Source organism: Heterocephalus glaber, unplaced genomic scaffold (assembly GCF_053883595.1).
Source record: "Heterocephalus glaber isolate CG9 unplaced genomic scaffold, H.glaber_assembly_v1.0 deba00001733, whole genome shotgun sequence".
NCBI classification, from domain to species: domain Eukaryota; kingdom Metazoa; phylum Chordata; class Mammalia; order Rodentia; family Bathyergidae; genus Heterocephalus; species Heterocephalus glaber.
In genome coordinates this window covers 10156681-10184199 of record NW_028258444.1, presented here as the reverse complement: position 1 = coordinate 10184199, position 27519 = coordinate 10156681, and the positions used below count along the sequence as shown (strand labels likewise).

General features: G+C 36.8%; 1 protein-coding gene across 3 annotated transcripts in view; it reads right to left on the bottom strand.

Annotated features, from left to right (window-relative positions):
* Nucleotides 1-27519, bottom strand: part of Pdzrn4 (PDZ domain containing ring finger 4) — a 390589-nt gene that overhangs the window by 156323 nt on the left and 206747 nt on the right. The gene's annotated exons all lie outside the window — the stretch shown is intronic.

The window sequence follows — 27519 nt, the reverse complement described above, 5'->3', positions numbered from 1 at the left end:
AGTCTAAATAAAGAACAGAGCAACTATAAGTAGATAATACTTGGAAAGATAATAAATATTTTAATTAGATAATAAGAGCATACCTATTGAATTTAAATGTGCAACACTGTAATGCAGGTAGATGTATATTTAAGAATTAGATAAATACAGTGCCTTTTCTTAGAAAATTTCAAATGCATATAGTATTTATGGCAATTTTATTAAAGTCATATATAATATTTCAGAAAGCTGACATAGGCACTATTTAAATTCTAATGTAATACGCAATGACTCTATTTGTGTCCCATATTTAGTGTCTATAATGTGTAAAAGTGAATACCAACTGAAATATTTAGGTAATAGAAGTAAGGCATTTAATTCTAAACCCTAACAAATACACTGCATTGCAAGCTGGCAGTTTTTGTGCCGTAAAGACATGCTACACACAGTCAAAGCAGATAATAAAAGAAAATTCCTTTTGTTCCTATACTGACTTACCCATAACCTCTGCTAATTAAGAAGTATGTCCTTATTTCAGCACATCTTTAAACTGGACAGGATACCAGGGTGCTTTGAAAGCAAAAATAATTACTTGGAAACTGATGACTTTGGTTAGGAATTACATTGGATTGTGAAGATTTTTAATTGCTCCACACTTACATATAGCTACTTTTGGGGGTCCAATTTCTTAAAAGTGCTTTGTCAAATGTTTAGAATCAATAACAGGAAATGATTCTAATGAGTACTAATTGCTAACAAATTGGCTTTCCAACTAGCAACACCTCAACACCAGCAAGCAGCAAGGAGATGAGCTATCATCTGCTGCTTATCAGCTGTTTCCCTTGGGATGTAATAATCCGATTTTCTGGGCCTAAATTCTCTTAACAACCTGGATGAAAGCCAAGCTGTGGGACCTACATGAAAGTGCCATCATAATTGGGAATGCTACGTGTGAACAAAGTTCACCAGGACTTCCTAAAAATTAGAAACCACTTGTAGGAGAAAGTAATTAATGCTTGATTCCTTTATGCAAACAATGTATTCATTTGAAGTGATCATTGTGAAAAATCAGTGGCCCAACAAAACAGAACCCAACTCCCTGGGTGAAGCTATTGAAGATGAATTTTTAAAAATTATATTGGTAAATTTAAGGTATACAATATAATTACATTAATCATCGGAAATTTACACCTTTACATAACCTCTCTTGGTTATTTTTCCCCGTTCCCCTGCCCTCCCTTCAAACCCTCAATCCCTCCCTATCCACAATGACTTTGTTTCCGTTTTTTCATTTCCTCATATTAATTCCATTCCCTTCTTTGCTTTCCCCTACCCCTCCCACTTACCCTTCCCCTTTGTACCTTTTCTTCCTATTTCACATTGTCTATTATACCTTTTAGTCCTTATTTACACTTTTAGTTTCTCACGCTAGAGAAACTATTCAGTATTTAAAAATGTATGTCCCATTAATTTCACTTAAATGTATCGCCTCAGTGTGCATGCATTTAGCTATAAACGTCTCTACTTTCTCATTCTTTATGGTTGAGTAGTACTCCATTTTATTTTTTAAAAACCCCACATTTTCTTTATCCAGTCTCCATTTGATGGGCTATTGGGTTGTTTCCAAGTTTTAGCTATCACGAATTGTGCTGTTATGAACATAGGTACACATATATCACTGTGGTATGATTCTTTTCATTCTTTGGGGAAGATCCCCAGCAGGGGAATAGCTGAGGCAAATGGAACTTCCAGCCCCAGTTCTTGGAGGTATCTCCATACTGATTTCCACAGTGGTTGCACCAGTCTACACTCCCACCAGCAGTGAAGCAGTGTTCCTCTTTCCCCACAGCCCCACCAGCACTTGTTTATGGTTGATTTCATGATGGCAGCCATTCTTTCTGGAGTGAGGTGGAAGCTCAGTGTTATTTTCATTTGCATCTCTAGAATAACCAGTGATGTTGAACATTTTTTCATATGTTTATTTGATGCTTTTACTTCTTTGCCTGAGAAATGTCTGTTCATTTCAGATGCCCATTTTTGGATTGGGTCTTTAAATTTGGGAGGTCTGATTTTTTTTAAGTTCTTTATAGATTCTATATAGTAGACCTTTGTCTGAGGGACAGCTGGTGAAAAATTTTTCCCACATTGTGGGTTTTCTCTTCATGCTGTTGGTGGTTTCTCTTGCTGTGCAGAAGCTTTTTAGTAAAAAGAGATTCCACTTGTTGATTGTTTGTGCTAGCTCATGGGCAACTGAAGTTTTGTTCATAAAATCTTTTCCTACACCAATGTCTTCAAAAGTTCTTCTTAATCTCTGTTCCAGCTGGTTTAGTGTTTCAGTTTTAATACTTAGATCTTTAATCCATTTTGATTTTAGTTTAGTTCATGGTGAGAGATATAGGTATAGTTTTATTCTTTGGCAAGTTGAAACCCAATTTTTCCAACACCATTTATCAAAGAGGCTATCTTTCCTCCAATGAGGGTATTTGGCTCCTTTATCAAAGATGAGGTGGCTGAGTGTATCTGGAGTTGTTTCTGCATCTTCTAATCTGTTTCAGTGGTCCTCAGGTCTGTTTCTTTGCCAGTACCATGCCATTTTTATCACAGTAGCTTTGCAGTATAGTTTCAGGTTGGGGATTGTGCTACCCACTACCTTGTCATTATTACCTAGTATTGCTTTTGCTATTCTAGGTCTCTTCTTGATCCATATGAATTTTTTTTGTTTTTGTTTTTGTTTGGTACCAGGGATCGAACTTGGGGCCTTTCGCTTTCAAGGCAGGCTGTGGTACCACTGAGCTAAATCCCCGGCTCTCCAAATGAATTTTTGGATTGTTTTCTCCAGGTCTGTGAAGTATGCTACTGGGATTTCTACTGGGATTGCATTGAATCTATATAGCAATTTTGGAAGTATGGCCATTTTCACTATGTTGATCCTACGAAGGAGCAAGGGATATCTTTCCATTTTCTGATATCCTCCTCAGTCTCTTTTTTTTCAGAGTGCTATAGTTTTCAGAGTAGAGGTCTTTGATTTCTTTTGTTAGGTTGATTCCTAGGTACTTCAACTTTTTGAATGCTATTGTGAAAGGAATGCATTGCCCCATTTCTCTCTCAGTGAGTGTTTTTTGTGTATAGAAAAGCTATTGATTTTTGTGTGTTGATCTTATATCCAGCTACTTTACTGAATTTGGTTATTAAGTCTAGAAGACTTCTGGTGAAGTTCTTAGGGTCTTCTATATAGAGTATCATATCATCTGCAAATAATGACAATTTGACTTCTTCATTTCCTATTTTTATACCTTTTCTTTCTCTTGTCTAATTGCTGTGGCTGTTTCCAAAACTACATAGGAGTGGTGATAGAGGACATCCTTGTCTTGTTCCTGATTTTAGTGTGAAGGATTTCAGTTTTTGACCATTTAGCATGATACTGGCTGTTGGTTTTTCATAGATGGCTTTTATCACATTGAGGTAGTGACCGTCTAGTCCATTTTTTTTGTAGGATTTTTATCATAAATACATGTTGGATTCTGTCAAATGGTTTTTCTGCATCTGTTGAAATGATCATATGGTTTTGTCCTTGGTTCTATTAATATAGTGTATTACATTTATTCATTTGCTTACATTGAACCATCCCTGCATCCCTGGGATGAATCTCACTTGGTCAGGGTGTATGATCTTCTTGATGGTATTCTGCATTCTGTTTGCCAGTATCTTATTAAGGATTTTTGCATCTATGTTCATTAGTGAGATTGGCCTATAGTTCTCTTTTTCTGCTTTAGGGATCAAGGTGATGCTTTTTTCCAGGAATGAATTTGGGAGTATTGCTTCCCTTTCAATTTCATTGAAGAGTTTAAACAGGAAGGGCAGTAGTTCCTCTCTAAATGTCTTGTAGAATTCAGCAATGAAGCCATCAGGACCCAGGCTTTTCTTAGTTGGTAAGTTTTTAATTATGGTTTCAATTTCATTGATTGATATTGGGTTGCTTAGAATTTTTAGGTCATCTTCGTTCAACTTTGGTAATTCACATGTATCTAGGAATCTGTCCATTTCTTCTGTATTTTCCATCTTATTGGAGTATAGGGTCTCAAAGTAGGTACTGATGATCCTCTGGATTTCTGCTTAGTCCATTGTAATTTCACCCATTTCATTCCTAATTGTATGGATTTGGGCCTTTTCTTTCCTTTTTCTGATACGGTTGGCTAAGGGTTTGTCAACTTTGTTTATTCTTTTGAAGAACCAACTCTTGGTTTCATTGACTTTTTGTATTGTTCTCTTAGTCTCCATTGACTTTTTGTATTGTTCTCTTAGTCTCCATTGCATTGATTTCTTCCCTGATCCCTATAATTTCCTCCTTTGAATGGACTTTGGGTTTGTCCTGCTCTTCTTTTTCTAGAAGCTTGAGGTTCAGCATCAGGTTGTATAATTGAGCCGCTCTATTTTCCCAATGTGAGTATTCACTGCTATGAATTTCCCCCGTAAGACTGCTTTCATTGTGTCCCATAGATTCCAATATCTTGTACTGGCATTGTCATTTAGTTGTAGGAATTGTCTGATTTCTTCTTTAATTTCTTCTGTGAGCCACTGGTTATTCACAAGTGTGTTGTGCAGTTTCCACGTGTTTATGAAATTCTTGCAGTTTCTTTTGCTATTGATCTACAATTTCATTGTACTATGGTCTGACCATATATAGGGGATAACTTCAATTCATTTGCACTCACTTAAACATGTTCTATGAGTGAATATGTGGTCTATTTTAGAGAATGACCCATGTAGAGCTGAAAAGAATGTACATTCGATTTGGTGGGGTGGAACACTCTGTAAACATCTGTTAAGTTCATTTGTTCAAGAGTTTGATTGAGTTCTAGTATTTTGTTGGTTTTTTTGGTCCAGTTGATCTATCTATTTGTGAATGTGGAGTATTAAGGTCTCCCACTATTATTGTATTAGTGATTATATGATTTTTCATGTCCATTAGTATTTGTTTTATATAGTTGGGTGCACTAGTGTTTGGTGCATATATATTAATGATTGCCCTCTCTTCCTCTTGGATTCTTCCCTTTAAAAGGATGTAGTGTCCTTCTTTGTCTATCTTAACCAGTGTTGGTTTGAAATCCATTTGATCTGCAAAGAGGATAGCTACTCCTGCCTTTTTTTGGGTTCCTGTCACATGGAGTATTGTTTTCCACCTTTTAACTTTCAGTCTATGAGTTTCTTTTTGAATTAAGTGTGTTTCTTGTATGCAGCATATTGTTGGATCTTGCTTCTTGACCCATTCTGCCATTCTATCTCTTTTGATTGGTGACTTGAGGCCATTAACATTGATGGTTATAGTTGATATGTATTGACTTATCCTTGTCATGACTTTTTCTTTTTGTTGGATTCTCCCCTTTTGGGTTTAATTTCTTGCTGTGCCTGATGGATTCATTCTGCAGGGCTTCCTGGGGTTCTGATCCTCATTGTCTTTTCCTAGGATATTGTTTAAAATTTTTGTGAGTGCTGGTTTGGTATTCATGAAGTTCCTAAGGTGCTCTTTGTCATGAAAGTATCTTATTTCTCTATAAATTTTGAAAGATAGTTTTGCAGGGCACATCAATCTAAGTTGGAGGCTGTTTTCCATTAGGGCTTGAAATATGTCGCTCCATGCTCTTCTTGCCTTGTGGGTTTGTGTTGAGAAGTCTGCTGTGATTCTGATGGGCTTTCCATTGTATGTGATTTGTTTCTTTTCTCTACTTGCTTGTGGAATTTTGTTCTTCTGTTGGTTTTCTGGAATCTTAACTATTATATGTCTACATGTAGATTTTTTCTTATCACAGCTAGTTGGAGTCCTATATACCTCACTTATTTCTATGTCAAGTTCTTTCCCCATATTTGGAAAGTTTTCTGCCACTACTTCTGTGAACAGTTTTTTATGTCATCTGTACTCTCCTGTTTCTTCCTTGACTCCAATCACTCCGATGTTATTTTTCTTTGCATAGTCTAGCAGCTGCTGGATTCATTTCTCATGTCCCTTACTATTTTAAAGCAATTTTTCTTTTCCTGGTCACTAATTGCAATCCTATCTTCTATATCTGAAATGCTATCCTTGCATTGGCTCATTCTGCTTTCAATGGGGTTTTCAATCTCCTGGAAATCTGTTTGCATTTGTTTTACGGATTACATTTTTTTCCTATGTTAGGATTCCATCATATTCCTCAGCTCCTCTATTTTTTATCTGTGTCTGCTCTAGATTTATTAATTATGTCTTGTACTCTGGGCACAATCTCTGCTTTTATCGGAGAAATTATTTTTGATTTCATTTTTTCCAGGTCCCCTTTCATTGTTAGTTCCAGGAGTCCAGGTGGTTGAGTATCAGATTGTTCCATCTTGTTGCCCTTTGGGGTTTCCTTAGGTGATCTGGCAGTCTGGTTTTGGCACTTATTTATGTGTTTTCTCATTTCAACAGATACAGCCTGCTGTGTCTTTGTTAAGGTGATTTTTTGCTTACCCAGTGGTCTTGAATTCTCAGGAAGCCACCAAACAGCCTTTACTCTGTTGCTCACCAGTACACCAATTCCTGGGTTCAGAGTGGTGGCCTTCTAGATCCCTGGGCTGATCTGTTGTCTGGGCAGGCTTCTGGCTGGGGCCTGAGCACACTTGGGATGTTATCTAGGTGTGCCTCTTGTTGGGGCTCCTATGAAGCTATTACTTGGGAGGATCTTTGGTTTGGGGCTGTGCACCCCAGTTTCTGTCATCTGCAAGGCTTTGGCTAGGGTCTCCTAGCACTTATCAATGGTATCAGGGCAAGCCTCTGGGTATTGCTTGTGTGCCTGTACAGCTCTTCTCCAGGTGGGTCCCTGGCTGTGGCCGATGGTATGGCAAGCCTCTGGCTGAAGCCCTTGTGCCAGTGCAGCCCCTTTCTGGTTGGGCCTTTGGCTTGGGCAGGTGTGCCCGAGCCTATGGGGTCAGGGTGGAGCCTGGGCTGGGATTCATCCATAGCCTTGCTAGTCTGGGCCACACAGCTTCTCCCTGGGATCTGCCCACACTTAGGGATGGAATGGAGGGTTTCCATCTGGAGCCCACATGCCCGTGCAGCTCCTCTCTGGGCAGGCTCCTGGCCTGGTGGGAGGGGCCAGAACCTCTGGTGTTGGAACGGACCCCCATCAGGGATCCACCTGCAGCCTTGCCAGTCTGGGTCACACAGCTGCTCCCTGGGATCTGCACACACTCAGCGATGGAGTTGAAGGTGCATTTTTGATGCTTGTTAAAGTCTTAATTTTCTCTGAGTCACTGTACCACTTCCCAAGAAGTTTTATCATGGTGGAGTTCACACCCAAACAATCATTTGATTGTTTCTTTAAAGAGTTCTCTATTGCTGAGTTGTGAACAAATGATTGATTTTTTTCAGATGTTCAGGTTCTATTCTTTAAAAGTCAGTCTGAAGAATTAGAGTTCAGTAAGGCAAGGATGGCTCACTGATCCATCAAGGAAAGGGTTTGCCTCTTCTACTCATAAAACTCCTTCATGAGATAGGTTTTGAAAGTGGGAAACAATGATTGGAGCTTTTACTTTTTGGGGCTTTCTTATCATAATGGTTTAAAGTTGGCTTTGCAGATGAATTAAACAATCATAGTTTAAAAAGTATTAGCCATCAAAATGTAAAGGACGAACATTCCAGTGAAGTAAGCAATTTCAAACCCAGGTTGTTTGTTCAGCATTTTCTCTTAGGTGTTCTCTCATTCACAATTTGTCTCTCTGTTTCCTTGTTGCTGAGCAGCTTCTCCAATCACATATCAAATGCCACCCTTGGACCACTTAAACTAGAAGATTTCATCTTCTGAGCATCTTTTTGTGTCTTTTTTGGCCTTTTTCGTGTCTTTTTTTGACCTTTTGTGGCTTCCTTGATGTTCTCAAGTGATTCAAAATGTCAGAATGGTTTTATGGTCATTCTGACTTTGGGGAGTGAGAAGTTACATGGGGCAGATCTGGTGAATACAGTGGATGAGGACAAACCATAATATGTTCAGAAGGCTGATTCTCCATCAAATGGAACTTAGTAGCAGCATTCACTTTTTTTGATGATGATGCTTAAAGACATAACAGTGCTGAAAATGGACTTCCAGAACTGCTTCAGTAACTGGCAAGGATGATAGGATATGTGTGTTCAAAGTGAGGGGAAGTATTTCGAAGAAAGGTAATAGCAATGCATCTTTTAAGAAAAATTTTTAAAAATTTAAACATTTACTGTATATTTTGATCACATTACATAGATACATGACAGAGAAAGGGAGTAGAGAGAGAGAGGGAGAAAAAGAAGGAGGGAAAAAGAGGGAGGAAAAGAGAGATAGAGAAAGATGGGAGGGAGTCTATAGAATAAGACACTTTCTGTTTTTAGGAATACCCACAATTTGGCTGATGAAATTCTAAATAAAAGAAAATGCCTGCCAAAAATGTCAAGTAATTAGACTTTACTCTTTAGCAAAGAAGAGAGTGCTATGATTAGGCAGAGACACCAAGAAGTTTAAGTGTGGCTAATAGAGTTCTAACTTCTGAACAGGGTCACCATTTTACTAGGTGGTCACATAATTTATTAAACTGACCTTTGTCTTAAGTATTTCTCATATTTTTGGTACACTTTCCTGTAAGACTAATTTAAAACTAAATCACGGAAAAGGTCAAGTCTCTCACGCACAGAGGTCAATGCAATACAACAGCACCCCCACATATTCACAGTTTTGCTTTTTTTTAGTTTACTTTCAGTTTCAGTGACTGCTATGGCTTCTATCTAGATGTTTCCCCAAAGCTTCATGCAGTCATAGGTGGGGTTTTTCAGAATTGGCTGGATCTAGAGTTTGTGATTCTGGGATCAGGGGTGTGTAATTACTAAATTAGTTCACTGATTGATTTGGCATAGTTCTTGGTAGGATTAAGGATGCCTCACCCTGGGTGTGAGTGCTACCTACCCTAAGGGTATGTAGCCTGGATAAGACACAAAGGACAGAAAGAGGGTTTCTGCTTGTCTTGTTGCTTATTGCTTGCTTCCTGCTGCGTTACTGACTTCTGCCTTCTCTCTGCCATGAACTTTTTCTCCTCTGAGATGCCCTTCTGCCATGCCACCCTGCCTTCAAGCTAGCCAACTATGGACTGAAACCTCTACAAACTGTGAGCCAAATAAACTTTTCCTCCTTTACCTTTGGATTTTGGATATTTTGTCTCAGTAGTGAGAGAAAAGTAACTAAGACAGTGACCTCAGTTCAACTGTGGTCTAAAAATATCAAATGGAAAATTACAGAAATAAACAATTCACAAGTTTAAAATTTCACACCCTTCTGAATTGAGTGATGAAATTTCAGGCTTCTCTGCTTTATTCCACTGGAATCATCATCTCTTCCTGGGTACCCACATGACCCTTAGTCACATAGTAGCTATTTTATTGTCAGATCAACGGATGTGGTGTAGCCACTCTTGTGTTCAAGTAGTCTTTATTTTACTTAATAATGACTCCAAAGCACAGGATTAGTGAAACTGGAAATTGGCATGGGCCAAAGAGATGCCATAAAGTACTTCAAGAGGATGAGCTATAAGTACAAGATAGACAGGCAGACAGACAGAGCAAGCATGAGTGAGCTCATTCATATAATGTTTATAGAAGTGTGAATTGTTATACTTGTTCTGCTTGCATTAATTCTCATTGTTAATCCTTACTACTTCATAATGTAAACTTTATCATAAGTATGTATATAGAGGAAAAAGCATAGTGTGTGTGTGCTAACCCTCAGTCTTAGGCATCCACTAAGGGTCTTGTACCACACCCCCTGCAGATGAGGAGGGACAGCTGAACACATTTGTGTTCCTTCCTTACAGAGGGATAGGGAATCCAAACAGTATAGTGCTGAGTCTCCAATCCCCTCGAGTGTTGACAGCTGCTGTAGATTGTAGATCATCATTTTGTCTATTGGTTTTTGCAATAACTCTGATGGTCTTTATTCTGTGCAGCCTTGGAAGTTCAGGAGGTAATTATATTTTATTATCCTCTCTATCTTTGCTACTGTTACATGGCAACTACCTAAACACGTGTCTTCCAAAATCCCATTCCAGTTTCAATCCTATGTTTATCATAGAGGATACTTGGCCACACAGCTGGCTAACATGTCTAAAGTTTATAATCTTGTATTCAATCATAGAAACAAAGAATCTCAGGCTCAGGGAGGTTATGACTGGCTCAAGGCCAACCTGAGTAAAGGGACTGGAACTCAGTTCTCCAGTTACAAATTCCATGGTTGAATTCAGCAGCTAATTGCTGAGCCTTCTCTTGGAGATGAAGTAGAACTCCACTGACGGGTCTTTTCTTGATGACTGAGAATCATGGTAGAGTACATAAAAGTGAAGAAATTAAAAAGGGAGAGAACAAATGACTTAAAAAGATCTAACCTAACATAGGGCAAGTGGGTTGTGGTTAAAAATGTGAATTTTATCTATTAAAGCAGGGGTGTCCAACCCTGAGGCCGCACAGCAGGAGGTGAATGGCTGGCAAGTGGGGGAAGCTTCATCTGTATGTACAGTCACTCTGCATCACTTGCATTAATGCCTGAGCTCTACTTGGTGTCAGAGAAGCAATGGGATTAGATTCTCATAGGAGTGTGAACCCTACTGCACATGCAAGGGATCTAGGTTGGGCCCTCCTTATAAGACTCAGAGGTAGAGCTGAGGTGGTGATGCTAACACTGGGGAGTGTTAATTATCATGTATTGCAAATATATATTAATAAATAAAAGAAACCAACCCTCCTCCAGTCCATGCATAAATTATCTTCCACAAAACTAGTCCCTGGCACCAAAAAAGGTTGGTGATTGCTTTATTAAAGTACTGAAATGTTTTTGTATATCACAGGAAAACACTTTGAATTAGCTAACACCTCACAATAATCAGTAATATAGGATTACTGTATACCTGAATGCATAGGAGGATGACAAATTTTCCCTCATATGCCCAGGACATTGCTGGCTTTAGCACTCAAAATTTCCCATCCTGGAAATCCTCAGTGTTTGGCAGACTGGGCACTAGAACATACAGTTCCATCCTCAGGATTACGCAAAGCTAAGCTGCCAGGTACAGGTCCATATCAATCAACCTTTGTGGTAGATATTTTCCTATTTTGCTTAATCTTTGGAAAACTGAAAAATCATCTGTGGGTATGTTTTGGACCAATTTGAATGCTTTCTCTTCTATCACTTCATCAGATGGTGGCAATCTCTTCAAATTCTGAATTTTCAGTGCATTTTATCTATAACCATCTCAAAGCACAGAGTACTTTGATGCTCTACCTTTTCTTATACATGTGAGGGCAGAAGCAACATATAACTGATCTTTGAGCTCCTATAACTGCTAGCATGGTAACCTTCACATTCTAGTCTGTCAGTTAATGCATACTGAGTAAATGATAATTATTGGAGATGATAGCATACATGAATCTGGCAAGGCAACATAAATTTATGTTTGTATTTCCATGCCTAATTGTTTGGTGACACTTCTCCTCATTAGGACTATTTCAATATTATACAAAAAGACTGAAGTACCATATGCATAAAATATATTTAATTTGATTCAATAAATATAAATTTCAGAGCCTGTAAAACATATTTGTGACATATAAATGAATGAGCTATGACCACTTGTGGTTCACCAGTTATTTGTGTTTATATGAATGTACTTTCTGCGTATTTAAATTTATAATTTGCTTCACACCACTATCACTTATTTCACAAACTTTTCCCAAGTATTTAGCATACATCTGATGATATATGTATGTAATTTCATTTTCACCACATCTCTGATGTGAACATGTCAGATATTTTCTCTTAGTAATGAAGAAACTATTAGATGTTGAAACTCTCTACAGCCTCTTCCATTGGACTCTACTCCCATATTTTTCACAATACTGTGGAACATCAGCTAATATCATGAATTTCTGAAGATGTTTTGCTAACAGTTCCCATATTGTTTGCTGGGTTATAGCTCCATGGATCAATGTGTGGATTCCTGCTACAAGGCACTTGCCAGGTGATGAGCTTCAGTTTGTAACTTGCTGAACCAAGAGCACTCTACAAATTACAGACTCCTGATAGTTGGTGCATTACAGGGCTACACTACAAAGGAGAGAAAGGGCAGGGGATGTCAAGAAGAGGACTTGGGTGCTTGTCTGCCCCTTGTCACTATTTGCTATGTGGCCTCATGCCACTTACACGCTGAGAGATAATATGCTGGCTGATTGTGAAGACAGAGTAAAGTGACAGACATGAGAAGAGATTCATAAACAGTGAAGCATTTTGTCCCTGGTGGGGAAGTACTGAACCACATCCACACAAAAATATTTCTTTTCTGTGTAAAGAATGTAATGGTGTACACTCATAGCAATAGTTCTGGTGCTCTGTTTATTTCATTTAGCGCAATATATTACAAACATAAGCATGCTAGAAACTAATGAGAACATCAATTATTAAATAGCCCAATGATATTTCTTTAAGAAATGTTAACAATTACTACTCTAGTGAAGTATAATATTGCCTTTCTTGATTTATTCATCTAGAGGCCAAAGTATTGCTATTTGATAATGTCACACTGTTCAGCAATATCACAGGATGTAGAGTTTATCCAGAATGCTGCTACCATAAGTTTTAACTCTCCAAAAAGGCTCTAATACATTCTCAGCAAATACTTTCATCCCACCAGTATTTATTGAATAATAGTTTAAGTATGGTGATAATTCCTGAACTTTTTCTTAAAAATAAAGGTTACACTTATTTGTATGTTTTATATACTATTCTCTAGCACTGTAAGTTTCTAATTTCACTTAACTCTCATACTAACACTCTGAGGTTTGCACTAGTGATATCTCCTCTTGACATGGGCACTGAATTGGTCACATATGTAGTAAATTGGGAAACCAGGACTCAAATGCAAGCAAGCTGATTCCACTTCTTAGCCAGCACCTTACACTGCCTGTTTCTCAGAGATAGTTATCATTATAACATATGCCTAAACGGCTACAAGAAAAAATTCTGGAGATGCTTGTAGCACAGTGAATATATGAATTTCCCCAAGGACTGAAACGTAGTCTAAAATTAACTTCCAGGTTCCATGTTGCATCCTCAAGCATGACTGCATAAAATAGATTGCAAAAAACCTAAGCAATTTCATAATGTTACTTCACTCCACTGCTGATGGGGCATTCGTCCTCAATACGTACCACAGAACTGTAGAATATTTTTCTTTTTTAGTAATTTTTATGCTAAGGAATGTCATACTTTCTCATTGCTGGACACAATACCCAACACCCACAATTTAATGGAGGAAAGATTTATTTTGGTTCACAGTTTCAATACATGGTTGGCTGGTTCCAAGGCAGAAACAGTATGGCGGAAAGGCATGGTGGAGAAAAACATGATAAAAGAGCATCTGGGTGACAGAATTCACCCTTTCAAATTACACCTCTAGTCATCCACTGTTTCTGACTGGTTCCTACCTTCTAATAAGCACATTCAGCTATTAAATTATCAATGGATGAATCCACTGATAAGTATAGCTCCTCCATGATCCAATCATGTTACACAGACATGAGAGGGACATTTTAGATCTGAGCCAAAAGAGAGATTACATGCATTGATACTAGTAAGGAAGTCATATTATATTTCTGTACTGAGGAATAATCCTTGACAGTTTCTTAAGACAGTTACTCAAGACAGGTAAATTTAGATGTTTTGAGGGAAGTGAGGTAGAGATTTGCAAATGATTTCTAAGTTCAAATGCCAGACTTTATTTCTCTCAATTAATATTTGCTTATTTATTAACTGCAAACATTTCCACTGGGGGCGTCTGTAGGACTTGAAGTTCAAATTTATTAAATTTTAAGTTTTAATCTTCTTCCTAAGATTCTCCTATACATGCTCTACATCAAAGAGTGACTTGACTTTCTTCAGGTGCCCAGCTCCCTACATGCAATGACAAAGCATTGTCAACTGATACTGCTCAGTCTCTTTCTTCTGTCCATCTCCTGCTGGGCCATTCCACTGGGTTCAGGCTACCACCTTTTCTGAGCCAGGTAAACGATTCACTCAGAACATTGTCAGCTGATTGCTTCTTGCTCTTCTCTGCCTATAAACACACATATATAAGCCCTTCTTATCTTCCAGCTCCCTGGCTCCCATCCCTCTCTGTCTCTTTTCCCTTTCAGTGCATTTCTTTCTTTTTATGGCCTTATGGAGTTTAGATGCTACTTTCCTATCTAGTACTTTTCTACCTGAAGCATAATTATCCCTCTCATCCTTGAATTCTGCTCATTTTGTCATTATAATAATATGCATTATTATGAATTGTCCCTGATATCATGGGGCAAAATTTATTGTGCATAGAGGAAACAGTATATAAATAAATAGATAATCATTGTTTAAAATATTCAGACAATAGGAGCTGTGCAGGGAATTAACACTGCATGTTCTAGAACCTGTGTTTCCTTATCTGCTTTACTGCCTATATTTTCATGGACATATCTAAATATAAAGAAAGAAAAGTAAGCCAGGTAGAAAGAGAGCATGAAGAGATAAGCTATTTTAGGTGCTGAGGGTCTGAAATGTTCTCTGCCTTAGATATTAATCCTTGGAAAACGTTCATTTATTATGGTCCTGGCATCTTCAGATCCACCCCCTTCCATCATTATCTTTTTCCATCATGAAAATAGCCCTCATATGGCTTTTAAAAACATTAGCACTACAAATCAGCTGGCTAACAGTGGTTTAATTTCTGTGAGAGTGAATGTCTAATTACATTCAAATTCTGGCCCAGGACACCATTATCATAAGAATGAGCACTTGGGAGTTTTTAGACTTTGAAGTCATTTGGAAGTGTCTCTGAATTTCACTCTAAAAAACCCTGCCCTTTGAATTTGAACATATTATACATTGAGGTGCCTCAGTTTCCTCCCCATGAAATAGAGATATTCATATTATCTACTCAAAAGGGTTTTGTGTACCCAGCACCTGCTCCATGTAGATGCTCAACAAATATTAGCTAATATCCTGCAGCTTATTAACTCTTGTAGAAGTGTCTGAATTATATTAGTATGAAGAGATTCATATAAGCAAGCAGCCAAGGTATTGTTTTGTCTACATTTTGGCAAATGTCTGAATGGATACTTTGAAATATCAACTTTTTGAGAGAGGTCAAATTCTTCTAGACAAACCATGGTTGATGCCATTGTGACTGGCAGACAGGAAGGAGCAGAAAAGAGCTATGTAATTATAGGAGGCAGAAATTGGACCAAACATGGATCTTTTGAGCCCTTACAAGTATTTACCCCCTACGCATAGTACCTCAGACTGGCTTCCAGAGCTCTGGTACTTGTCTAGAGGTATGCCTCCGAATTAGGAAGTCCTTTCAAGTTACAAGCATACCAAGACAGAGTCCCTTGAATGCCTTATATTGTGAGAAGGTCTAATATGATAATTCACATGGTTATGAAGATCATTGTGGTGTTTTTTTACTAATTCAAAAAGAGCACTAGCACTTATGAAACATCCGCTGTATTTAAAGTGTTTTATGTTTCAGAAAAGTTCTATGAAATTTATATAGTAATTTTCACACAGAAAACAGAGGTTCAGAATATAATGTAATTTGATCAAAGTCATACAGTTGGAAAAGTGGTAAAATTAAGATTTAAATCCAAATGGGCTTAATTCTAAGATGCTATTTTTCCAATAGGATAGACTGCTTTCCTCAGAAGGTGAGGCATCAGGGTTCACTTCATTTAGCAAAGGGCTTTAGTTTGGTGTGCCATTAATGAAGCATCTATGTGGTAGGCATGGTCTTGAATGAGAGTCACTGTCTTCCTATAGTTTCATGTAGTTTACCAAACATATTCTCTCTATAGGCTGTACAGATAAGCAAATTGTTTTGTCTGTCTGCCGACTTATCTATCTGTCTATCCATGGTACTGAGAATTGAACCTAGATTTTCACAGTGAACTATATTCCTCTCCACCTTGTGAGACAGGGTTCGTTATGTAGCCCACATTGACTGTGAACTTATGATCCTTCTGCCTCCGCCTTCCACGTTCTGAAATTACAGGCATGTGCCAGTGTGCCCAGTCAGATGACCAAATTCTTACTAGACCTGTGTACCATCTGAAATTTAGCTTCTGGATCAGGATTAAGAACGTATTAGTCACTACTAGGACAGTGACTGACCCAAGTTCCAGGTGTTGGTGATAGGTAAGGAAAATTAAATAAACATTTACTGGGATCAGGAATTCATTCATCTTGGAGTTTAGACCTTTCCCACTGGATTTGTCACTAGACTTCTAAGTTTATCTCAGACAGATTAAAAACAAATTAAATAACAAATTTTTAGAATTCCAACCTGAAACCACACTTTCCAAGACACAACTTCTATGACCACTGCTCTAATCCTATATGCTTTACTAATTCAAAACCATAAGTGCTTTAACATCACTGCTTACTGTTCCTTGTGAAATAGACTTCAATCATAACCAACTAAACTCCAGGAAGACTGAACTTGATGTCTAGAGATACTGGAAATAAGAACTGTATGTATTAGAATGTGTTATGTGCCATTACCCCACAATGAATGTAATTATTATGTACTACAAACATATACTAATTAAAAAAAAACTTTAAAAAAGTGAAGAGATTTAGACTTTCACTTGATAAATTTGTAGTGCATTTGGGAAATGCTTTTATTAATACAGAATCTACTGTATTTTGAGAGGCTTTAGTAGGTTACAGAAGATTCATTAAAAATCCGTAATTGCTATTGCCTGGATTAGATCAACTACATAGTATTTGCTTAGCTCCTGATGAATGTCTTCTATCTATTTGTCCAACTCAAATGAAAAGTGAATCTCCTGACTCAAATGTGAATTTGGACAACTTTTTCTGACTTTATTTCAAAACATGGGAGACAGTAGTTCTTATATATGCTTCTTGTTCTCAGAAATGCTTGGACAGAAACACAATTATGATTAAAACCCTTTCCTGCATTGGTATGAAAATTCTATACAGCAAAAATACTATGTGAAATATAACAGAAAATTACTTGAAAAACAAAAGTCCAGTTCCTCCTGGGCCAGCAGATTCTTTCCTGGGTGGATAAATTTGAATTTTCTTTGCCCCAGTACGTAGGTGGACCTGAGCTTTCCTCCTAGGCCTTGACTCTACTTCTGCTTCCTCCAGTACATAATGATCAGTTCGTGGGTTACCTTCCCACCAGCTTGTTTCCTTATTCATATTAGCAAGCTGACTTTACTTCCAGGCCTTTGATTTTTTTGGTTTTCATTTTTGATAAACTTAATTTGTTAAGTACTAAAAATAAAGTATTGTAAATATTTGCATGATAGCTATTAGGATTTATTTAAACTAGACCATTTTCTTTTATTTCTTTTAATTGATTAAAAAGTCCATGTTATTGAAAATATTTTAAAATCATATGTTATGAGCAGTTTTGATCTACACAATCTTCCTAATTGTGACAGGGTTTGTGTGATATGTTAACTGGCCTATTTTCCTTTCCTAGCCCCAGACAACTGTATTTTCCAATGTCTTCATGTCTAGGTGGGGTGATATGGCAAATGCTGGTAACTGGGCTCTAAAATATCCTCTCAGTCTCTCTGTCCACCTATCATGTGCCAGCTAGCAAATGGCACCAAGGTAATGGAGCTTCATGGCAGAGGCGACCTTGATCTCTGACACATTACACATCTTTACCTCATGAAACCACTAAGGATTTGCGTACTGCTCCAGGATATCTTAGCATGGCTGAGACGCAAAGAACACGTCTGAGTTCCTGTATTTAAACAAGTTATAGTTAGCCTGAAGAAACTCAGCAACAGGCCATCACGACTTCTAGGAACCACTTGAACAACCTGTGTAAAGATACAGCATTAGGGCCAGGGATTTAGCTCAGTGGTTCTGCTGCCTGCCTCACAAGTGCAAGGACCCGAGTTCGATTCCTGGTACCAAAAAAAAAAAAGATACATCAATATTACCTAGTGCAATTTAACAAATATTCAGGAAAGCCAGTATGGAAATTGCTGAGTTTCCCTTTGTAAGCCATCCAGGTCTTCATCAGATAATTTGTTTAAACATACAAGTAAGTAACATTCTTTGGAAAAGAAGAGAATAAACCCAAGGTTAGGACAGTTTTATATAAGCAAATTAAGCATATTCATGGTATGATCATACTGAGTTAGCAATCCTTTGGAGCAAAATCCATCCCTGCTTCAGAAATATTGACTCTCAAGGGAGCTCTACATTTTACCAAGGTTAAGAAAGCAACTTGATAGCAAACAAATATAGCATAAGTAGGTAAAAGTGATTGTAATCAAATGATAAATAACTAATTTTACATAAAGAATAGGGCCTTCAAAACACCAGACACAGAATGGGCAGCTTTCAGTGTGGTTTAGAGAACACACATTTCCAGATCATGAAGTTCCCAAGACAATCAGAGTAACTGAACAACATGGAAATCAGAATGAAAATCATTGGATTAAATTCCAGCCACACAATTTGAGCAACAAACCCATGCTGAATTTCCTGAGTCTTTCTCTATTTGTAGGATGGAGTTAATAGTTTCTGCTTCTTGGCATTATTGATAGGACTGATTATCTGAAGTAATTGTCCCTCATATAAACCACCTTTTCCTACAAGAGACCCCAAAAGTCTCATCACTTTCAAAGTGATTTGGAAGGGTTACAATTACTAGCTTGTTCAAAACCTCAAAAGCTAAGGATATTAAATTCATATCAATTTTTAACCACTATGGAGGTAGAAGTCCACTTGTAATTTAAAACTTCTGATTTGGGGAAAGACTTGGGAACACAGAATTAATTGTAGAATTTAGGTAAAATGTTTATAGTGGTGTGTTTGTTAAATACACCATATGATGTACAAAAAGTCACAGGTATGGAATTGCATAGATTTGATAAATTTTTAGGAAAATTGACATAATGAAACTTGAAGATATATTGAACTTAATTACTGATGAGAAATGGAAAACAAACAATTTTTCCAATATTTAATCAACAAAGATGAATTGTTGGACAAAGAAAAACAGGAGAGAAAAACTTAGTAAAACCAGAATCAATATACGTAAAAGACAGAAAGACAACAGATAATAAGAATGTTGAATAGTTTTTTAGTAATTGTCTTGGACAATTTCATGTTGACAAAAGAAATTTCCATTGTGCATACACACTACACATAAAAAGAATGTGTATATTATGTATGTATGCTATATATTTACAAAATGAGGGTCACTGATGTGATTTCTGATAGTTTCTTAGTAGAAATTTATTATAATAATGATAACCAGTGAAAGGTCATTGAAGTGCCAGATGATTTGACTGGTACCTGTGACATGTAGCTCCCATGATTGAGTACATATTTTATACTTTCTATCCTGTAATGACAGATACAGATTTCTAATATTAACTACCAATAAAAAATAAGGTATATCATATTGACATTTCTTTCTTTACTGATAAGCTCATTTCACTATTTCCATATGTTTGATGTGCAAAATGGTATAAAACTCAGTGAGAACAAAATTACAAAGAAGAGCAAAACTGGTAACTCTGTCAGTCCCAAGAAATACCAAGGTAATGAGCCACGAGACTCTAATTAAAAACAATCGGTTAACTTCATTTATTCATTCAACAAGTATTTATTGATATACATGGGTATTCTGTGAACCTTAAATAATTAAATAAATAAGTCCTTAAAACAGAATTCTTGTAAAGATAGAGTATACTAATCACCATGGCATATTAGCTGCTTGAGAGACTGATTTCATCTATCATTTACTTATAAATATGTGATACATGTACAAGTATTTTATGGTTCATAATTTTTGACAGTTGCTCAGAAAAACATCATACAGTAGGGTATCTTTAGCAGGCAGAGATGAAAAAGATAAGGAAGAAAAATTATCATGGAAGGAATAATGAAGAAAAAAAAAGGAAGAATTAGGAAAGCATGGGGATGCTAAAGGAATGGCCTATAATTTAGCGTGAAGTGTGAAACCCCTTAGCAGATATGATCCTGACTAAAAGGGGATGAGTCTTAAGGGTCTGTGTTTGTTATTTATGCAGTGGGTGATGAAGAGTGACAGAATGCAGTCATTTAGCTTATTTCAGTTTTTCAAGATTATTTAAGTGGAAAGAACCAACATACATCTCATAACAGTACTAATAATGAACACTTCTTAATAGTATGTGAGTGGTATTGAATAAAGGAATTAGAAAGAAGTGGCACATCGAATAAATGAAAGAAATGCTGTAGAAGTAGAAGCAAGAGGTTGCCAAGTGGTAAGGGATAGGAAGAAAACAATGGTGAGTATCTGTAATGCTGCATGTCTGAGTAAAGGCTATGTCATTAATAAAACTAAGAAAGTCAGAAGAAAGAGTGACTATGGTAAGGATGTAAGTAGATTAGAGTTGAGGATGATAAGTATGAGGTTCTTCTCAGAACAAATATGTCTTTCATGGAGTTGAAATTTTGAGGAGCGAGGTCAAAGACAATGATATGGATCTAAAGGTCACAACTGTCTGTTTCAAACCAAGGCAGTGAATTGGGTACATGTCTTTGATACATATCTAAAGAACTGGGCCCCTGGCTATCCCTAGGAAAAGGAATCTGAAAGGAATGGCCAAGAATCAAGGGACAAGACAAGAACCAAGGGAACAGCAAATCTACAGTCACTTCTCCGTGAGAGCTGTTTGGAGCATGGCAGAGTGGTCTACACAGAACTGAATAAGGAATGGACCAGGGGATGAAGTAGAGAGAATGGATTATGGCTGTAATGGAAACAGGGAGTTAAAATGATTTTGTAGTCGATAGTAAGAACAAAGAAATGGTTGGTTTAATTGTTTTAAAATAAATGAATCAGAGATTGAGGATGGTAAAGAGAGATGGAATACAGATTTAGAGGTGGTAAGAGTGAACAGGATGAACAGTATAGTAAAGGCTACGTGTATTGACAAGAGTAGGATGTTTTTCCTCAGACAGAAGGCCAAGATAAACAAAGAGGTGTCCAGTTGTAAATGTGGGGAGGGGAGAGAGGTTTAACAGATCACATAAGGTGTCTTTGCATTCAGTAATGCAGAAAGCAAAGTTAGTTTTCTATAACTTCTTAAAACAATCAAAAATTACTTTTAAATAATTAGATACTCAACAAATAACAGTAATTTAAAGTACTCCAATTTTTTGTAGGGTTTTTATCATAAATGCATGTTGGAGTTTGTCAAATGCTTTTTCTGCATCTATGGAGATAATCATATGGTTTCTGTCCTTGGCTTCTATGCTGATGAAAACAAAATTTCCATAGGTACAAGCAAACTGCCTTTTCTGGAATTGATGATTTGTTTTGCTTTTGCCCTGATAAGACTTACAACAAACATGTACAAAATAATGAAGGTTTCAAGTCATGAGCCAATGGCTTGATGGATTCAAGAGAAGCACCAATGTTACCAAGAAGGACTCTGCATGTGCTGGATCTGACAGCCAGCTAGTTTGATTTAAAATTACAATTTGAACAGATATAAACTCTTACTTTTCGACAGTCATTAACAGCCAGCCATAAATGTGCCATTAATTCTGCAGTAGTCAGCAAAATGCTCTGTAATTATCTAATACTAATGCACCCCATTCCTATAAAGCACTCCCAACAGCAAAGGTTTACTTTATAATACTAGTTGGGTTTTCAGAAGCTTAAAAACTCCTTGCCAATGCACCTGCTTTCCAGAAGATCATTAAGTAAAAATCCCAAGGCAGCACAATCAACTTGGCTTCAGTTACCTTACCGTCTGCTAGAGAAGAAAATTAATGTTATTCGATGAGTCTCTCTCTCAAGATTGGCTGGTGTATAGTTACTGGACCAGCTGTCGGAGAGGTGCTTAGGTCTGTTCTAAGCTGACCCAGCTCATTGTCTGTGTGGATCCTAAGTCCCAACATAGCACACTGACACACTGCCTGCAGCCTGCACCAGCTGTTATGCCATTGTACAGGTACTTAGCAGGATTAGGGCACACGAAACCATGAGTTTGGCACTGGGTACATTGTCATCCAAGCACAGTTTTATGGGATCTCTCATTTAAGCCATATTTTCTGAAAAAAAAGCATAAAGCCAGCTATCAGATATGAAACAGATATCAAATATAAGAAGACAAGGAGAGAAGGAGGGCTCCTGATATAAGGTTATCACTATAGTTCATTTAATAAAGGATTTGTTTTATTTTCATTTCCTATGGAGAATAATATAAATTAGCATAGGAAAATCCTGCTTTATCTCTGAATGGAGTTACATAGCCTTAATCTGAAATCTGCTTTTCTTCTTGTGGCTACAAGAAGCCAAGCAGGGTATCCCATCAAATTGCAAGAGGAGATTTGTCACATTTGACTGGTTCTCAGGCTGTGGGTTTTCAGCTCCATGCTGATCTGAGGCAGCAGTCACCCCCACTGACACCTACACCCTACCCTGGTCTTCTTCTCCAGCCAAGCCCTTATCCCCTCCCTGCTGCAGCATCTGCTCAGGGAAACTGCAATAGATCAACACTCCCTTCATATATCAGAGCTGTCCTCCAAGGAGAAGTGCAGCGAAATTGCTTTGTTTTACATAACAGCCAACTATGAAATTTCATGGTAGAAAAGTAGCCACAGGCAAAATGTAGTGAATTTCATAGAATCTCTGGTTTAACCATTAAAAATAGGGCAAGTCATGACTACTTATAGAGATGGAGCTGGATTTGCATGGCTTTTGGATTTGCAAGAAGCACGATACACAATGTTTTAAAAGTTAATTTTTTTTTAGAACTAGAAATGAAATTCCTTAGGGGCAGTTTTTAAAAGTTGGTATTGATATATAACAGTTCTGATTACTTTCTCAGTTTGATGCAAACTAGAATGCCTTTGTTAGTGTCTGAAAATGCATATCACAGTATCTTTCCTCCAGATAATATACAAGTAGAAAGGATACCAATGATTCATTTAGGATGACATTCTACTTTCAATTAATGTTCCATAGAACGAGAGCAATGTTTTCAAGTTTTTCAATTAGATTTTAAAGCATGTTTCTATTTAAAAAGTGAATACATGCAATATCAATGTACTTTTGTTGTTTGTCAATGTCAGTTATAAATTTAAATAAATGATAATCTGCTGCCGCAGGCAGGAAAAAAATAGCCCTATTAGAATTGTATAAAATCTACTTTATATTCAATGTCTATTATTTTTATAAAAATATATAAACATGTCATAACACAAGGGTTATATTACATATGAAAGATAGTGACTATTATCTTTTACAGGTATGAATCATTAGGAAATTAATGAATTGGGCATTGTGTTACATGACTATTGAGGGAGTTAACTAAGTTTGTCATATCATAGATACACGAAAGTAGCAAAATCATCAGACCTAAGCAAGGTGTCCTTGACTTATAATTCTACCTCCTTTTACTCACTCAACAAATACCATACAGTCTTGCCTTTCTACAACATTGGAATGCACTTCTGTGTGCTTTTGATGACTTTATTTCCTCTACCTTGAATACCATGCCCTGTCTGAGAATTCTAAGTTTACTATTCCTAGGAGCTTTCCCTTCTTTCTGTAGAAGAATCAAGTATCTCCTTCTTTGTACCTCCACATCAGCTTGTAATTAGCACTGTTAACAGAAGTTCTGACCCTGTCTCCTTAGTTGCCTACTGGACTGTGACATCTTAGGACAGCATATCTTTGCACTTTTTGGTATCTTGGCAACTGCCTGGCATACAACAGATACTCTGTAAACACTACTGGATGGATTGAAGGAGATGTGTGAAACTAAAATAATGGCCAAATCAAGGAAGAATATCACACATAAATCTCTTAAACTATTAGCATTGTCAGTGTTTCTGTCAAGTGTTCTTCAAAGTGGATGTTGGTGTTTGGTTCATGCTGACAAACGTTCTTATCAAATTTCCTCTGGCCAAAGGTGCTACTGCCTTTAAAATGATGGTCAATATAATGTCAGCTTTGGAGGATTGAGGGAAAGAAAATAATATTTAAGGTATGTATGAATCATAAGCTACTTTCTATATTTCAAAAATATTAAAATATCAAAAAATATGCAGTGGTACCTTGGTTCACAAACTCAATTCTCTCCATGATTCCGGTTGCATACCAAACTGGATGAGAACAGAATCAAGTTTCCATGAGGTCAACATTGAACCTAACCACTGAATTTTATTTGATTCTTATTCAACTTGATTTGTGACCAGAATCATGGAAAGAATCAAGCTGATGAACTGAGGCACCAATATATTTCTTTATAATTAAGGAATTAACGACAATATTCTTTCCATGTAAGAATATTTGGAAATAATTCTTGGTCAGGCTATGGCATCCATTTCAACTCCATCAATAAAAATGTTAAAAAGAGGTTAACCTCATTAGTAAATGGTCAAAGAAGGCTGTCATCAAGAAAGCCAAATTTTCAATGACCTTAAAATCATTTTTAAAAAATATTTCTTCACTAAGTTTAAACATCAGGACACAGGATGCTTTAAGTAAAAGTCATAATGATAAAGTTTGGGGAAAAGTTTATACATAGTTGTACACAACTACAGCACCTTGCTTAAATTGCTTCAATATATAAGAACAGAAATGGGTTGGGAATACAGCTCAGTGGTAGAGAGAACACTTGGCATGCTTATGGTCCTGGATTTGATTCCCAAGACTACAAAAATAAAATAAAATAAAAAATCAACTTCATCTTACATCTACTTGAAGACTGAACTGCATAAAACTAAAACACCTACCCAGGGAAGAGAAATAATTCCCTGTAGCCATCTCCTGTGGCTAACTTTGTTCACATTTCTAGCTGTATATAAAAATACACATTTAAGAAAGTAAGGGAGCAAGTATCTTTAATCAGAAAGAAAGTCCCTCTTTTTCTATTCTTTGTCTTTAGAAAGAAGAAAAAGATTTTTATTTATAACAGAAAAATGACATCTCTAAAATAAAAATGTAGTTACTAGAATTTAAACTACAATAGATATGTAAGTCTGTAGAGAAAGGATGAAGATGTATGGATGTAACTTTTGTACACTTGCTCATATTTTAATTCACATCTTCTTTTTAAATTTATACTATGGTTAAATCCTCAAATTTTAATGGCTCAGTTTAAGAAAAAAATATTTGTCAATCCCAGAGGAGATGTTTGGGTCTCCATCTATCACACAGAAAGTCATGGAAGAACACTGAACTACAGCTTTGCTTCTGGGTTCTGTATGTGCTCTCTAGACAGTATGTTTCATTCTATTTAAAATTTAAAATGAATTTAAACTATATGCACATTATACTTGCAAACATGAAAATAAGACAATACTTAGAATAATTCAATTTCAAGAGTCAAGATCTTGGCTATCTAACTAAATAAGCAGATTGTAAAATGTGACATATTCGGCACATTCCTCGCATGATAAATTACCCTTTGTAAAACTGAAAGACGTACTGTAACTCAGTGTTAAGGTTGCCATGGCAAAGTGTGCCTTCTGGACAAGATTCCTTGTTTCCAAATAATTATGTTTTATCTACGGTAAGATAACCAATTTCTTCCTTTAAATACAGAAGAAAACATTGATATACTTAACTACAATACTTCTCCAAGTCTAAATTTCACCAAAAATGCTGAATGCCTAACAACAAAGGCTGTTAGTTTTAGAAATTTAGGGGTATCAATATTTTCCTACACATAGGCCAAGATAACTTGTTCATTATATTTTTATTTAAATAGGGGAGGTATATAGTGCTAAACTCTAGGAGAAAAAAATTAAGTTCTAAACCAGTAACTGAATTCTACAAAATGATGTAGAAAAAAAAGCCCTGCTGCTAACATTTCCTCCTAAATATTTCTCAATTCTACCCACGTTTATATTTTTTACTGAACTCAACCAAGTTGAAATTACTATCATCTTTGTTGTTTTGGCTCTCTGATACATTTCACAAGTTCTCTATAGTAAATCCAAGTTGGAGGTATATCTTAAAATACAAACTAGGGGCCAGGGATTTAGCTCAGTGGCTCTGCCAACTGCCTTGCAAGCGCAAGGTCTCGAGTTCAATCTCTGGTACCAAAAAAAAAAAAAAAAAAAAGAGAAACAACTTTCTGTCTTTAAAATACAAACTAGATAGGTATGGTGGTACATGCCTGTAGTCCTAGCTACTCAGGAAGCAAAACCAGAAAGATCACAAGTTTGAGGCCAGTCACAGCAGCTTGGTGAGATGTCTCAAAATAAAAAAAATAAAAAAGCTGAGGCCATAGGCCAGTGGTACAGTTCTTTCCTAGCATGTGTGAGGCACAGGATTCAATGCCTACAATCTACGGGGAAAATTAGAACTAGATCATACCACATCCCTATTTTAAGTCTGCATCACATTCTTGGTGTTTTAAGGTTACATATCTATATCTATTACCCTGTTTGCAAGTCCTGGACTCATTAGAACTGTCTCTCCACCCTCAACCCATGTTGCCCTCCTTCAGTCAGACGCCCTCATTCAATTCTTCAAATGTGTTCTGCTTTGCACTGGGCCACCTCTAAGCCTTTGGCTGTGCTAGTCTCTGAGTAAAGAACCGGCTGTCTCTCACAAACACTAACTCATCTTGCAATATCACTTCTCCTGGGTCAACTTCTTCTAAGACTCAGAGTGAGAGTTTCTGCTAGACATCTTTGTAGACTTCTGTATTTTTCCAACTTGATAGTTCTCACAGTTTTAATTACTTTTGTGAAATTTTGATTAATGCTCTTATTCACTAAGTTATAAACTAAAAATTTTAAATATTAGATATTGATATTCTATAACGTATAATAAGGATTTAACTCCTTTACTCCATTTCCAGCATTTATTTATTGTTCCATAATACTTTCTTTTTTAAATCAACATTCAGTCATTATATCACACACACACAATTGACAGGTGAGTTTTGTATTTTCTGAATACATTTCCCTTCTTATAAGTGGTCTTGGTTTCTCTGGAGTTATGGATAGTTATTATCTCCTTCTTTGTTTACCCAGTATATATCTATGTATCCATACATTCTTATAAAAGACACTGCTAGTTATTGTGCATAATGTATAACAGAATTCCCCATTTTTAACTGGCACAAAGTGAAGGATACACACTGGTTATGCAAAAGGAAAACTCTTTCTCAGGTGTGGCAAAGTTTCTGACCAATGAGTTGTAAGTGCAATGTCCATATGGCAGCTCCCAGGCATCTTTCCTAAACTATTGCTTTAAATCATACTCTCTGCTCATTTTTTATCTCCTTTCTCTCCTTCCTAATTCTTTCCAGTGGAGATAAAATGGATGTGACTAGACACGAAGCAGTTGTTTGCACCACAGAGTGACTGGGAACGGAGGGGAGATATTCCCATGCATGTGGCTCAATGACGTCTGTGACTGCTACATTACATGTGAAATTATATATGTATATGAGGGAGAAAAATCTCTATGAAATTTCAAACC